The sequence below is a fragment of the Cyanistes caeruleus genome, chromosome 5, assembly GCF_971803275.1.
Source record: "Cyanistes caeruleus chromosome 5, bCyaCae1.hap1.1, whole genome shotgun sequence".
Taxonomy (NCBI): Eukaryota; Metazoa; Chordata; class Aves; order Passeriformes; family Paridae; genus Cyanistes; species Cyanistes caeruleus.
The window spans coordinates 40,627,844-40,640,000 of NC_141705.1; the positions used below are offsets into that span (position 1 = coordinate 40,627,844).

The window sequence follows — 12,157 nt, forward strand, 5'->3', positions numbered from 1 at the left end:
TACCCACTCATCTTCTGAAACACAGAATTGCAAGTGCAAAATGTTGGAATTTGAGACTTACTGTTATTTTCTCAGCACACTCTTGAGAAATGGTTTGACAGACGTGTTTAGTATCTTCCATAAAAAGGAAATCTTCTTGCTCAACTAATTCAAAGTTTTGCATTCAACCTAGAATCCCAAGAATTACAGAGACACTACATTCATTTCATTTAATTAAATTAGGTTCATTATCTCCAATATTAGGTGCTTGAACATTCTTCAATTTCTTTAATAATAACCACAATTTTAACAAGCAACTCTTATACTGTTGTTCTTTTTACAATTACCAGATGGACTGGGAAAAAAGTTAATAAGTCATTTTACACAAAATTAAATATTTGTGTGAACAAGTCTACACCTCTCTCTTTGCCTGGCATCACCAATACTTAGCCTATAGCATTTGCTATATGACAGCTTGCCTATATGTTCCAGATAACAATAGTTTTGAAAAAAATACTGATAGAATCAATATAGCCTGCTCAAAAATTTGTTCTACAAACACCCAAGATACAGACAGATGAAATTTGATCATTTATTTGTCCATCAGAAGAAAGAAGGACTATACTGGAGACCGAGAACAGAACGAGACACGTGGCTTTCACATCCTTACTTTGGCAAAATCTCTTTACTTGCAGCCAGCACGTGTTTATATCCATTTGCAGATGTTTCCGTGCTCAGCCATTACCAATGCAGTTTTAGAACTCATTCTACTATACCAGTGTCTTAAAAGAGATGACAAATCTTGACAGGTATTTTTGAAAAATGTATCTTTACTACCTTCCCACACTCCCAAGAACTCATCTCCTCTCTTTCTTTGCATAAGCAGCTCCGTAACAGCAGCCACAGTTTGTCACCTGGCTGTAACAAAGTATTATCATCATAAATCAAATAGAGCTGAAAATTGCAAAGCAAACTGAACATCCAAAGCTTCTTCAAGTACCTTAGTAGACAGTAAAGAAAGAACCATAGAATGGTTTGCAGATGAAAGGGAACTTAACATTTAGTTCCAATACTTCCAGGTATGGGGCACCCATAACTTCTGTGTCAACCTGTTTCAGTGTCCCACCACCCCCACAGTCAAGTATTTTTCCTAATATCTAATCTAAACCTACTCTTAGTTTCAAGTCGTTCCCCCTTGTCTTGTCACCACATGCCCTTGCAAGTACTCTCTCTCCATGTTTTTTGGTAGGCCTGTAAGTACTGGAAGGCAGCAATTAGGTCACCCTGGAGTCCTCTTTTTCAAGCTGAACAGCCTCAATTTTCTCACCCTTCCTCATAGAAGAGGTGCACCATCCCTCTAATCAACTTGGTGGCCTCTTCTGGACTCGCTCCAACAGCACCATCTCCTTCCTGTGCTGGGCCCCCAGAGCTGGATGCAGGGTTCCAGCTGGGATCTCAGCAGAGCAGAGCAGAGGGACAGAATCCCCTCCCTCCCCTGCTGCCCAAACTGCTCTGGATGCAGCCCAGGACACATTTGGCTCTCTGGGCTGGGAGTGCCCATGGCTGGGTCATGTCCAGCCTCTCACCCACCTGCACCCCCAAGTCCTTCTGGGCAGGGCTGCTCCTGCCCTGTCCATCCCCAGCCTGTTTCGATATTGGGGATTTCCCCAACCCAGCTGCAGCACCTTGGTCCTGTTAAACCTCACAGTGTTCCCATGGGCCCACTTCTCCAGCCGGTCCAGGTCCCTCTGTCCAGCATCCCACCCTTCAGGTGTGTCAACTGCACCACTCAGCTTGGTGTCACCTGCAAACTTGCTGAGGGTGCAACAGGGCTGGTCCAAAATGTTTAATGGGAGATTAGATACCATCTTATTTATATCTTTACTAGTAGCCATGAACAAAACAACACTGTATGATATGAGGGGTAAAACAACAGTCACTAGGAGAAAAAATAAAAAAATGGATACAGAAGTGTAAACTACCAGATGCAAAACATCAGCAAAAGACACAAAGGACAAAGGCTGATGTTCTAAATCTGAGGGGCTGATCAAGCCCAAGTTCAGCCATGCTTGGTCTTCCAGTGGGTCTGACAAGTGATGGGCAAATACACACAGGGCACAGAGCCCCTGCAGTGGCTTCACTGGAATATGTCACATAAGAAAACAGTCTTGTCAACTATTATTATCATATACAAGAATATAGGAGTTTTGACCAAATGTAGAGGTCACAGGGAAAAATAAAATTCATTACAACATGTAGGCAACAATATACCCAAATCCACATTTTTAGTTACATTTGGTTATGTTTTTTTGTTGCTTTCTTAGACAGGATCCAGAAAGACAGATGGTTCTAACCAACACCACGTAGAACACAGCTACCACTGTAGTGCCACATAGAACACTTGTAAATATGGAGAACATAACAAGTTACAAAGAAACACAAAATCCAAATATTTAGTTAAAAGGGAATCCAGCAAAGTAGCACAGAAAGGTATCACTGTAATCTTTTCACTATTAAACTGTTTTCTAAATTATGCCTATGACAAATGAAAGCACTTAAAGTCATACATAATGAAAAAATATTTATGAACTAATAAAAAAAAATACTTGCCTACTATTTCATAATATGACAGTTTTGAGAGCCCATAATGTAGCCATGAGAGAATTAAATACTATGATAACAGCAAAACAACTCAAGCCTTTCTGCAAATCACTCTCAAGATCCAATCAAGTAATTTCCTTCAGATTAATTCAAAACCAGGCGAGCTGCAGAAAAGTCTGTTCTGCAAGAGAGTATTTCCAAAACAGTGGCTATGGTAAAACACAGAAGAGGTCACAGGCAATTGCAGCTCTCTAGAAATAAAGTTAACTAGAATATACACAAGACTATTAAAAGACAAAGCTGACCTAGTAACACAGGCACCACTGCAATGGGAATTTTAAAGGAATACAAACAGTTTAGGGAATACTCTGCTGCACAGCAGTCTGACACGGCAAAGGATGGATTCAGTCACCCAGTGGCTTCTATTTCAGTCCTAAAAAAAGGCTCAAGTGTATCATGTAGAAAAACAAAATAAACACTCTTTTCATTTAATAATAAACCAGATTATTAGATGAAGCCTACCACGTGATTTTTGATAGCTTAGATTTGGTAATACTTATTCAAATTCTATATACAAACCATTATAATTTATACATGCTCACCCACATAAACAAAAGCCTTGTAACTTAAAAAGCAAGATCAAAATTCTGTATTTTTTCTTCATTGTCCTTTTAATAAAGGTTACATAAACCTTTCTGTCAAGGACAGAAGCAAGGAGAAACCTTTAAAAGAATGAAATTACATGGAGTTAAATTTGTTTTCTAGAAGTAGTAAATATATCTACCTTCTCCTAATTTGCTGTCCCTGAGGAGTCAGTAACATATCAGCCATCTGCCCTTTATGAGAAAACACCTGTAGGAGATGGTACAATGGCTTGCATCATTGGGCTACAGCTACTTTAACTATTTATTACCTCCATAATTAGAATGGCTGGCTTTTAAGATTATGGTTATGCTTGCTATAAAATAAAAAGGAACAAAGAGAGCATGTGACCAAGCACAAGCATTCTACCAAGTCAAGCAGTAGTAAGCACAGTGTATTCAACTATTTGTAGTCTTGGGAAGACCTGTTTAAAAGTTTAAAAAACAAAAAGGGAAAGGAAAAAAAAAAAGTAAATCACAGAAACCACCATGACTGAAATACCAGTGAGGGTTGTTTTTTTCATTCCAACTCAATGTCCCAGCCCACTTTAGAAGAGCAATTTGTCAGCAAAAGAGAGGGAAATTAAGTCATTCATTTCCTGCTATTAGTACTATTAGCAGGCAGAATGGTGCCCTGCCTTGCTCAGGGGAGTTTAATAGGTAAAGGTTTATACTGTTTACTTTGCTGTTTGGAGTAGTAACATAGTTTAATAGAGTAGGTAGGAAGTTAGTATAACTCACCGAGGGTAATGGTGCCTGCTGCTGAGCGGTGTCACTCACTCCTCTCCAGCCCCTGCCCGTGTCTGTCCCAAGCTAAGCTTGTTTTCAGCTTAAGAAACAGGGCATGTAGATGAGCAAGTGACAGACACTTGGGATTATACTCAGGTGTCAATTTGACAATTATGAAGTTAATACTACTAAGGAGAGAGGTATCCCCAGTTCCTCATTCTTTAGTACCAGCCCAGGCATGGTAATTGGTTTCAGGATGCTCAAACCTGTAAGTTGAGTTCCCTTGGACCTATCTTGCCATCTCAGCTCTGGCACACATCCTTCCCTATTACACTTCCCACTTTTTGGCACCATAATGAGGAGGATGAAGGCAACATGATTAACCATAGATCATTTTCTTCCATGAGGTGAAACAGAGAAACTGTAGTTCTTGCATACCTCTGAGACACAATCCTTTTTCAGCCTTCACCTACACCCTGAATGCCATGAGTTACAAATAGGTGAATGAACTCTTCTTGCCATTAAAGCTTTCAAAACACCCCACCATAATAAACATGCCTACCTGATGCTGTCAGCAAGAACAGAGCTGCACAGACTGCAGCAACTACTGAATTAAAACAGTTGAAAGAGAAGCAAAAACTTCACTGCATGCAGTAGAGCAATCAACACTGAACCAAATCTAAGTGGGTTTCTCCCACTTAGTAATTTCTATTACAAGATTCTTCTGATGAGCATATTTTAAGTTTAAAATGTCCTTTTTTTCCCCACTGTTCATCAGCTGCCTGCATCAGGATTCACTGTGTGCCAAGCATATTATTCTCCTTCTGCAACTCTGAGCTGACACCAATTCTGTAAGACATTTAATATAAAAATCCACTCACATTTGTGGAAGGAGTTCAAAAGTTGTAATAAAACTGGACAGAAAGCCTTGACCAGAATTTTGAAAAAAATAAATAAAGGCAAGCAACATTTCAGAGGGTGTAATCAAAGCTTCATCTTCTGGAGACCAACAATTTCCGATTTCTCAGAAACCCCATGCAGCGATAACTTATTGCTCAATTTGGGGATAACAAAGTATTGTTTCTCCCACTTTCCCTCCTCCTCTCAACAGTTCTGGGCTATTCAAAATGAATCAGAAGAATTTAGAATGGTCACAGTTGTGTTAAGCTCATGCTTCCTAGCTGAGCATCTTCAGTGTATTAAGCATTAAGCTATGTAAAAAAGATAAGAGAGGAATGGATTAGTTGAGCCATCTAAGCAGGCCTCCACTGCTGAGAAAAAAATAAGCTGCCCACGTAACAACTTTCTGAAAAAGTCACAGAAATACCAATTTGCTCATAAACCTGAGTTAAAATATTACTTAGAAACATTTGTTCAACCACAACAAAACCAAAACCAACTTAACATACTTTTATCCAAGTTATACAAGTAACTCCAGCACCATTCAGCATTCAATAAGCCCATCACAATCAACAAGACAGGAAAATCCTCAACATTTTCATTGAAGAAAAAATTACTTCCCCAATTCATCCTTTAATTTTTTTTTCTGCTGAATATATCTGCTGTCAATTAAGCTTTCAGTTTTGTTCTCTAATTCATAAGAAATGAGTGAAGGAGAAAATCAATTACAGTTAGGAAAATAGCAACTTTATTTCCTCAGCTCTCTAGTTCTCATGATCCACAGCAGTTACACAGTTTGAAAAACATTGCTAAGATGTTTGCTCTGCTGAGCTATAAATAGGTTCCTTTGAAAGAAGGAAGGAGAGATAGATCTGTAAAACCAAAGTTCAGTGCCTACAAATGAGACTAGGCACACAATAACAAACTTAGAAAAGCTAGTATAAGTAAAGTTATATTTAAAATACTAAGCTGCTGATAAATTAGCAGATTTGATATAAGCAGAGTCTACAGATCAAAAGTGAGAAATGTAAAAGGAACATAATTCAGATTCATTCACCTAGTCCAGACATCAGCCAATCCTGACAAATATAGAGATATTACTACTTTGAGATTTTTCTTTGAAATTAGAGGACCAAAAAACCAAAACCAAAGCGTGACGCTCGGAGCTATCCATAACTGTCAAATGAGGCTCAAAAACAGCTGTTTGTTCTGCTGAAGAAGTTTGTTTCTGATATGCATTCTTTTGCCATCCTCCCAGCAGCACCCAAACAGGACTTCCTGTATTAAACTCATTTTTCAGCATTAAATAGCATGCACAGTGAACCCAGCTCTAAAAATACTGACAGTAAGAGCATAGTGCTTATCCTTTGCATAGCTACTGAGTGATGAGTCCCATTACCTGGAATTAGTACTTCTAAAAGAAAAATATTGCCCCTCTTTTGCCCCAGTTTTCACTACGATCAGAAAAATCCCAAATGTTTTTGTTCATTTAAACATAACTCCTGCTACAGGCAAAAGCTCCAAGAGGCACAGAAATGGAGAAACCTGTGCTGTTGCACTTTCTGGGAGGTTACTGTTCGGTGGTATCACAACTCCCCAGCTCCACCAGCTGCTGCTTTAGACATAAAGACAAAATCCATTTAGGGAACTGAATGAGATCATACTTGAACATATTGATTCAGTGTTAGGACAATTTCTGTACACCATTTTTTCTGCTGTGTAAAAGTTGTTTGCTGTAGTAAACAAAAGACTACAATTGTTTATAAGAAAAGCACAGCTTAAGCTGATTTAGGAAGTGGCACCTCTCTAATTACCAAACTATTACCATTTTATTATCTATAACCTTTCTTGTCACAGTCAGAGATGAATCCTGCGCATTTGCACTTCATAAATATAGCAACAGTTGCACCCAGGAGCTGGTCCCACACAGCAGCTGTGCTGTAAAACTGAATCAGAGAAATTAAGCGCCAAAAAAGATAGCCCACAGCATCAGCTGGCACATCCTCCACAAGCACATGCACACCGGCTGCCTCTACAGCACAGCCCTGGGCCCCTCGTGCCACCAGGCAGCTGGTGAGTCACCTGCTTTATCGTGTCCTCTGCAGCAAACTCTCTCTGTGCAGGATCTCACTACAAATACGGTCGCTGAACATTCTCATTCGTCTGCCTTCCCCTTCTTCATTAATTCTCTAAGCACTTCTTCGTCCACCACTCCCCTCTCTAGGGTCTTCCAAACTCCAGGCCAGAAAACTCACAAGTCATCATAACCATCTTTCTCTTCTTTCCTTCCCTCCATTAAATTATGCAAATACAACAGATAAGCATCCAGGTAAAGTCAATCCTTACTCTGCCTCCTTTAATTTCAAACCCAGAATGAGGAGGGTTAGGGACACTTTACCAAGAGCATCAGTTGGGTTACAAGAAGCATTAAAAGTTAGAGGTGGGACAAGAAGGCGAGAAGCCAAACAGTTCTAAGTGAGACTGAGTAGGAGCTAGACAAGCCCTTGAAAGCTGCCTTCAGGAAGAGCCCAGCAGAACTATCTCTGGCAGCAACTCATTCATGTGAGACAGGAATTAGTGGCCATTTTTGGTTTACTCTGTAGAAATTAATTTTCCTTCATCGATGGTGTTCCAACAGCCCCGCCAGTAACTCGCACAGCGTAAAAGATACATTTGATACACTGAAATGTATTGTTACAAGCGTTTGCTTCACCTTCCTTACTACACTGCAACACATACCAACAATTTCCAACACTCTGAGATTCCAAGGTAACACTAATACCTCATAAAAACCTGTGCTGACTGGAAAGTCAGCTTTCCAGTTTCAGGTTTACATCTTTTGCCAGCACTCATACCACCCCAGTTTTCCTCAATCACAACAGATATTTGGTAATCCATTCTTGACTATGACATTATTTGGACTGCATGTTTTTTGGGGAAAAGCAAAGTTTTATTGTTTGAAAAAATGACACAATTTGAGCAAAGATGAAGCCATAAGACTGAACATAAACATATACTAAAGTAAGTTATAGCTTCTAGAATACTGAGCTGTATTTTGCCTGAGCACACTGAAGTCCTTGACTCTTGGGTTTCTCCCCCAGATAGGACAAGCATGCATAATCTTTGTTTTCAGAGAGAAAACACTATAAGAAAATGTTTTCCATTAAACTGCTCTCCATTTGGCATTTAGATTGAATAGCATTCTGAGGATTAAAGAACTAAACTGAAAGAACAGAATAAAATAACTCATTCTTCTTGAAAGATAGGTCTTTACCACTGAAAAACTAAAGAGTTCCCATCTGCAAACATCTCTCTACCTGCTTGGTGAATCTCCCCTAAATCTTCAAGGAAACAAAACTAATTTTTTTTAAAGCAGATACCCATTGAATATTTTTTTATATGATCTACAGGATGCATTTTTATTTGGAGCTGCACAAAAATACGGGGATGTAGTCACTATTTTTAGCTATGCCACAGCCACATGGAAATATTTTCATGATAACAAAGCCAAGAAGTTAAGTTATCTGACTAATGACCTTTAATGAACTCTTAAGTTCCCCTGGACAGTGTGAAGTACATACATTATTTTATTTGGGGTAAAAAGTCTTACTTTCAGTGAAAATCAAATATTTATTTTTACAACGTTTTGTATAAAACAAGGCCATGAAATCAAGCTACAGACTCGACACACCTTATTATAAACCTTTGCAGGTCAATGCCCACAAAATCCACAATGAACTACAGAAACAGGGAAAAAAAACAACCTTAAAGGACAGGTTTTGGGAAAAGAAGAGCTCAGAGCTAAGGTGATAGATGGCAGATGCCGACAAGTACATATAAAATTTATATATTCAAGAACCACTACAGTGCTGGGAAGCACCTGAGAAAGGTGTATAGCTCCTACCACCAAGTTCAAGCATTACAACATCTCAACCAAAATAACAGAACTGCAAGCAAAACAAATTCACAAGGTCAGGACCAAAGAGGGCTATCTTTTTATGCCTCATTTAATTATCCAACAAAAACTGTATAAACATCCTTTTTCCTAAGACTATTGTGTTTAATGCAGTGGCATAATCACACCACATGGCTCAAGAAGACTAAGTACTTACAATAAGTACTTAGTAAAAAATCTCGTCTATTTTTATAAATTAGTTAGCCAGTAAAGGTTTTCAGTCAACCTGAAGCTTGTCTAAAGAGAAATTGCAAGGGAGATTATGCACTTCAATGTATTTAAAATATTTCTGAACATGCATATAAGGAGGGTTGTAACATCAAAAATGCACTTGTAGGATGCAGCATAGCCTTTCCAGTGGAGAAAGACACTGGCACTTCAAGAGCTCTGTTTACAAGGTTGGTTCTGCTTAGAAGGTCCCGCACCTGGGAAAATGACAGAAGAAACACATACAACAAAATATTTCAGTACTATAAAAATTTCAGCCAAGGCTCCTGAACTATCAAGTATAGAGAAGGTGCCATAAGAAAGGCCTTTTTCATCAGGTCAGTACCAACAAGGACAGAGCTCAGTCTTTCACTTTTGCAGGTTAAGAGTTCTTTGTCTTCCCCTGAGACTTCTTGTTATTTAATTATACTCTACTATTACACTTTTACTAATTTTTCTCCCACAATATTACTCTCTAGCTTCTTTAACAGTTGAGACAACAGAAGTATCACAAAAAAATCGATCTCAAAGGGATTTCTAGGATTGATAACTTGCCATTACTAGGCAGTACCATAAAGATATTATAGCAAGTTAATAAGCCCAGAGCACAAGAATATATTTGCATACTTATTTTACAGTGTTTACTTCCTTCCTATTTGCTACACAAGTGAGCTGGCATTACTTCTTGCAATTAAATCCTGCATTTTAAATAACAGCATAAAATTGCATATATTCCACCCAACACGAACCAGGCCTCTCCCGCAGCCACAAAGACCGCTTTTCTTCTGTCATTCACTTGTCCAATATGCAAAGCGTAGCTGTCAATCAGTTACCATCCCTGACAGCATAATTGCTGAAGAGAACGTGAAAAACATGAGGAGGGTTGGGACCAAAAGAGATACCAGCAACATTCCTCCTTGCACACTTTAGTACCCATTTAGGATTCTGCTTCATTAAGATTCCTTCCCAGTCACTATTAGAGGGAAACAAGGAATCCGTAGAGGAAGGTTGAGAAGGCCTTTAAAGCCAGCACTGCCAAGTAAGTTTGGGTTGCACCACTCCTACTCATTTCCAAAGCAAGCAGTAGCATCATTCATCAATAGATGCCTCATCTTTGAGGAGCTGGTTTGTCTTTACCAATAGCTTCAAGATTCCGCTTTCTAACTTCTTACCTGGTCCACGCTCCTCCCCTCTCTCAGCCTGAGCAAGCTTTCTTCTGTGAATGCCTAACAGAACTACATCTCACTGAATGAATGGCATCTTTCTTCTCATTTCCCTGCTGCCAATTTAGTATTCTATCTGCAAAATTTGTTAGAAAGATTTTCAGGTGAAGTAACACCGCCCCTCATAGCACTGGAGTAAATATTTAAGTTCATGGAAGTTATTTAACAGCTATGCAGCACAAAGGAGCAGGAGTTTTTCTAGTCATGATCTGCACAGACATTTCTGCAAATCATGATGCAACAGAAGTGACATTTTTGACTACTGCAAGGCAGCCATTCCTTACAGGACCCAAAAAGTACCTTTTCTTTTCAGTCTATGCTGACAGAAAGCCCAGCTTTTACCAATGCAAGCATAAATAAGAAATACTGGTGCATACTAAGCCATTTATTATGTTTTTTTAATTACTCAAACCTCTGTTCCAAATCCCTAATTCAAAATTTTAAAGAAGGAAATAAAGAAGACTCTATATAGCCATATCCAGCTCCAGGCTTTGGAATGATTTTAGTATCTGTGATCTAGAAAAACACTTAACATATGAAAAAAAAAATTGAAAATTTTATAAATATCATTGACTTGCATTTGACTAATTCTCGGCCTTGAAAATATCAGCCATTTATTACCTACTGTTAATTTTTTTTTTATATTATCCAAAGAATTTCTGGTCTTCTTACAGACGGTTATTTATACTCCACTTCCTGAAATGGAAATTCAAAGTTTCCTGAGATAAAAATGTTTGTGACTCACTGCAGGGGTTTTGTAAGACACATCCCTTTAAATCTTAGCAAGTCAGGCGGTCTGGGCAGCTTACATAAATCTGAAGAAAAACATTTTCTTCAGGTTCCACCAACACGCCCATTTCTAGAGTTCTATTTTCAATCCAGCACAACTCATGCTTTGATAACGATAGCACACAAGTAAAGGATGTTGTCTGAGTAATTTTAAGTGTTGCAGAAGTTTATAGCTTAGAAATACAATAGAGTTATCTTCCAGATATAAGGAAGAATTTTTTTTTTTTTTTTATGATGAGGCCAGTGAATGACTGGTACAAGTTGTCCAGAGGGGTGGTAGATGCCCCTTCCCTGGACACATTCCCAGCCAGACTGGCCAACCTGAGCTAGCTGAAGATGGCCTTGCTCTTTGCCCAGCTGGACTAGATGACCATTAAAGGTCCCCTCCAACCTGAACCATTACATGATTTTTGAGGGGGGCTTCAGGAAAAGAAGAAAAAATTCAGGTGGCAGAGAGAAAGTGAACTTGCAACACCTGAAAGAAGCAACAGAAGCAATTTTGGTTCATGTCCTCCCTTTCTCTTCGGTGGAAACACAGAAAGAGAATTTAATAGATGAAATTTTTGCAGCTTTGTTTAAAAGACAATGAATTAATTCTGATGGCCTCAGCTGCAATTTCAGAAAAACCTTTTGCTAGTATATTTGCAATGAATGAAACTCAGAAAACTGAAACATCTCATAAGCAAACTCCACTAGTTCAGACAACTTAAGAAGCTGCTGTATGACTAAATAAAGTACACTTCTCTGCTTAGCAGCGGGAAGGAATTTCCCCTCCCAACGCCCTAAAGGCTTTTGATGCATTTTTTTCCTTTTCACAGAAGAAATGATTAATAGCTATGGCTAAAATCCAATGTACAGTTTTGGCAGCTGCTGATGGACCGCTCCATCTACTTGCTGCTCCCTCTTTGCTACGCTCAACACGTGCTGTTAAACGCATGCTGTCAAAAGTGCTAAAATGATTCACTTTTAAACGTGGTAAATCTAGATAGTGACTCCTTGAAAAAGTTGCTTCTTAACTGCTGGTGTAAAAAACAAACAAACATTTTTCCTGTCAAATATGGCATGTCAGCTTTCAAAGTATATAAAAAGAACCACCAGGTAAGAAAATGTAACTTTTTCCACTGTCTACAGAG

General features: G+C 38.8%; 1 protein-coding gene across 32 annotated transcripts in view; it reads right to left on the minus strand.

Annotated features, from left to right (window-relative positions):
* Positions 1–12,157, minus strand: part of RAPGEF2 (Rap guanine nucleotide exchange factor 2) — a 181,900-nt gene that overhangs the window by 149,417 nt on the left and 20,326 nt on the right. Inside the window, exon 1 of one of the 32 annotated variants that reach the window (XM_086887890.1) lies at positions 62–168. The exons of the other annotated variants lie outside the window; for them this stretch is intronic. The gene's annotated coding sequence lies outside the window, so the exon portion shown is untranslated. Of the gene's footprint in view, positions 1–61; positions 169–12,157 lie in introns of those variants that run through there. 32 annotated transcript variants of the gene reach the window in all.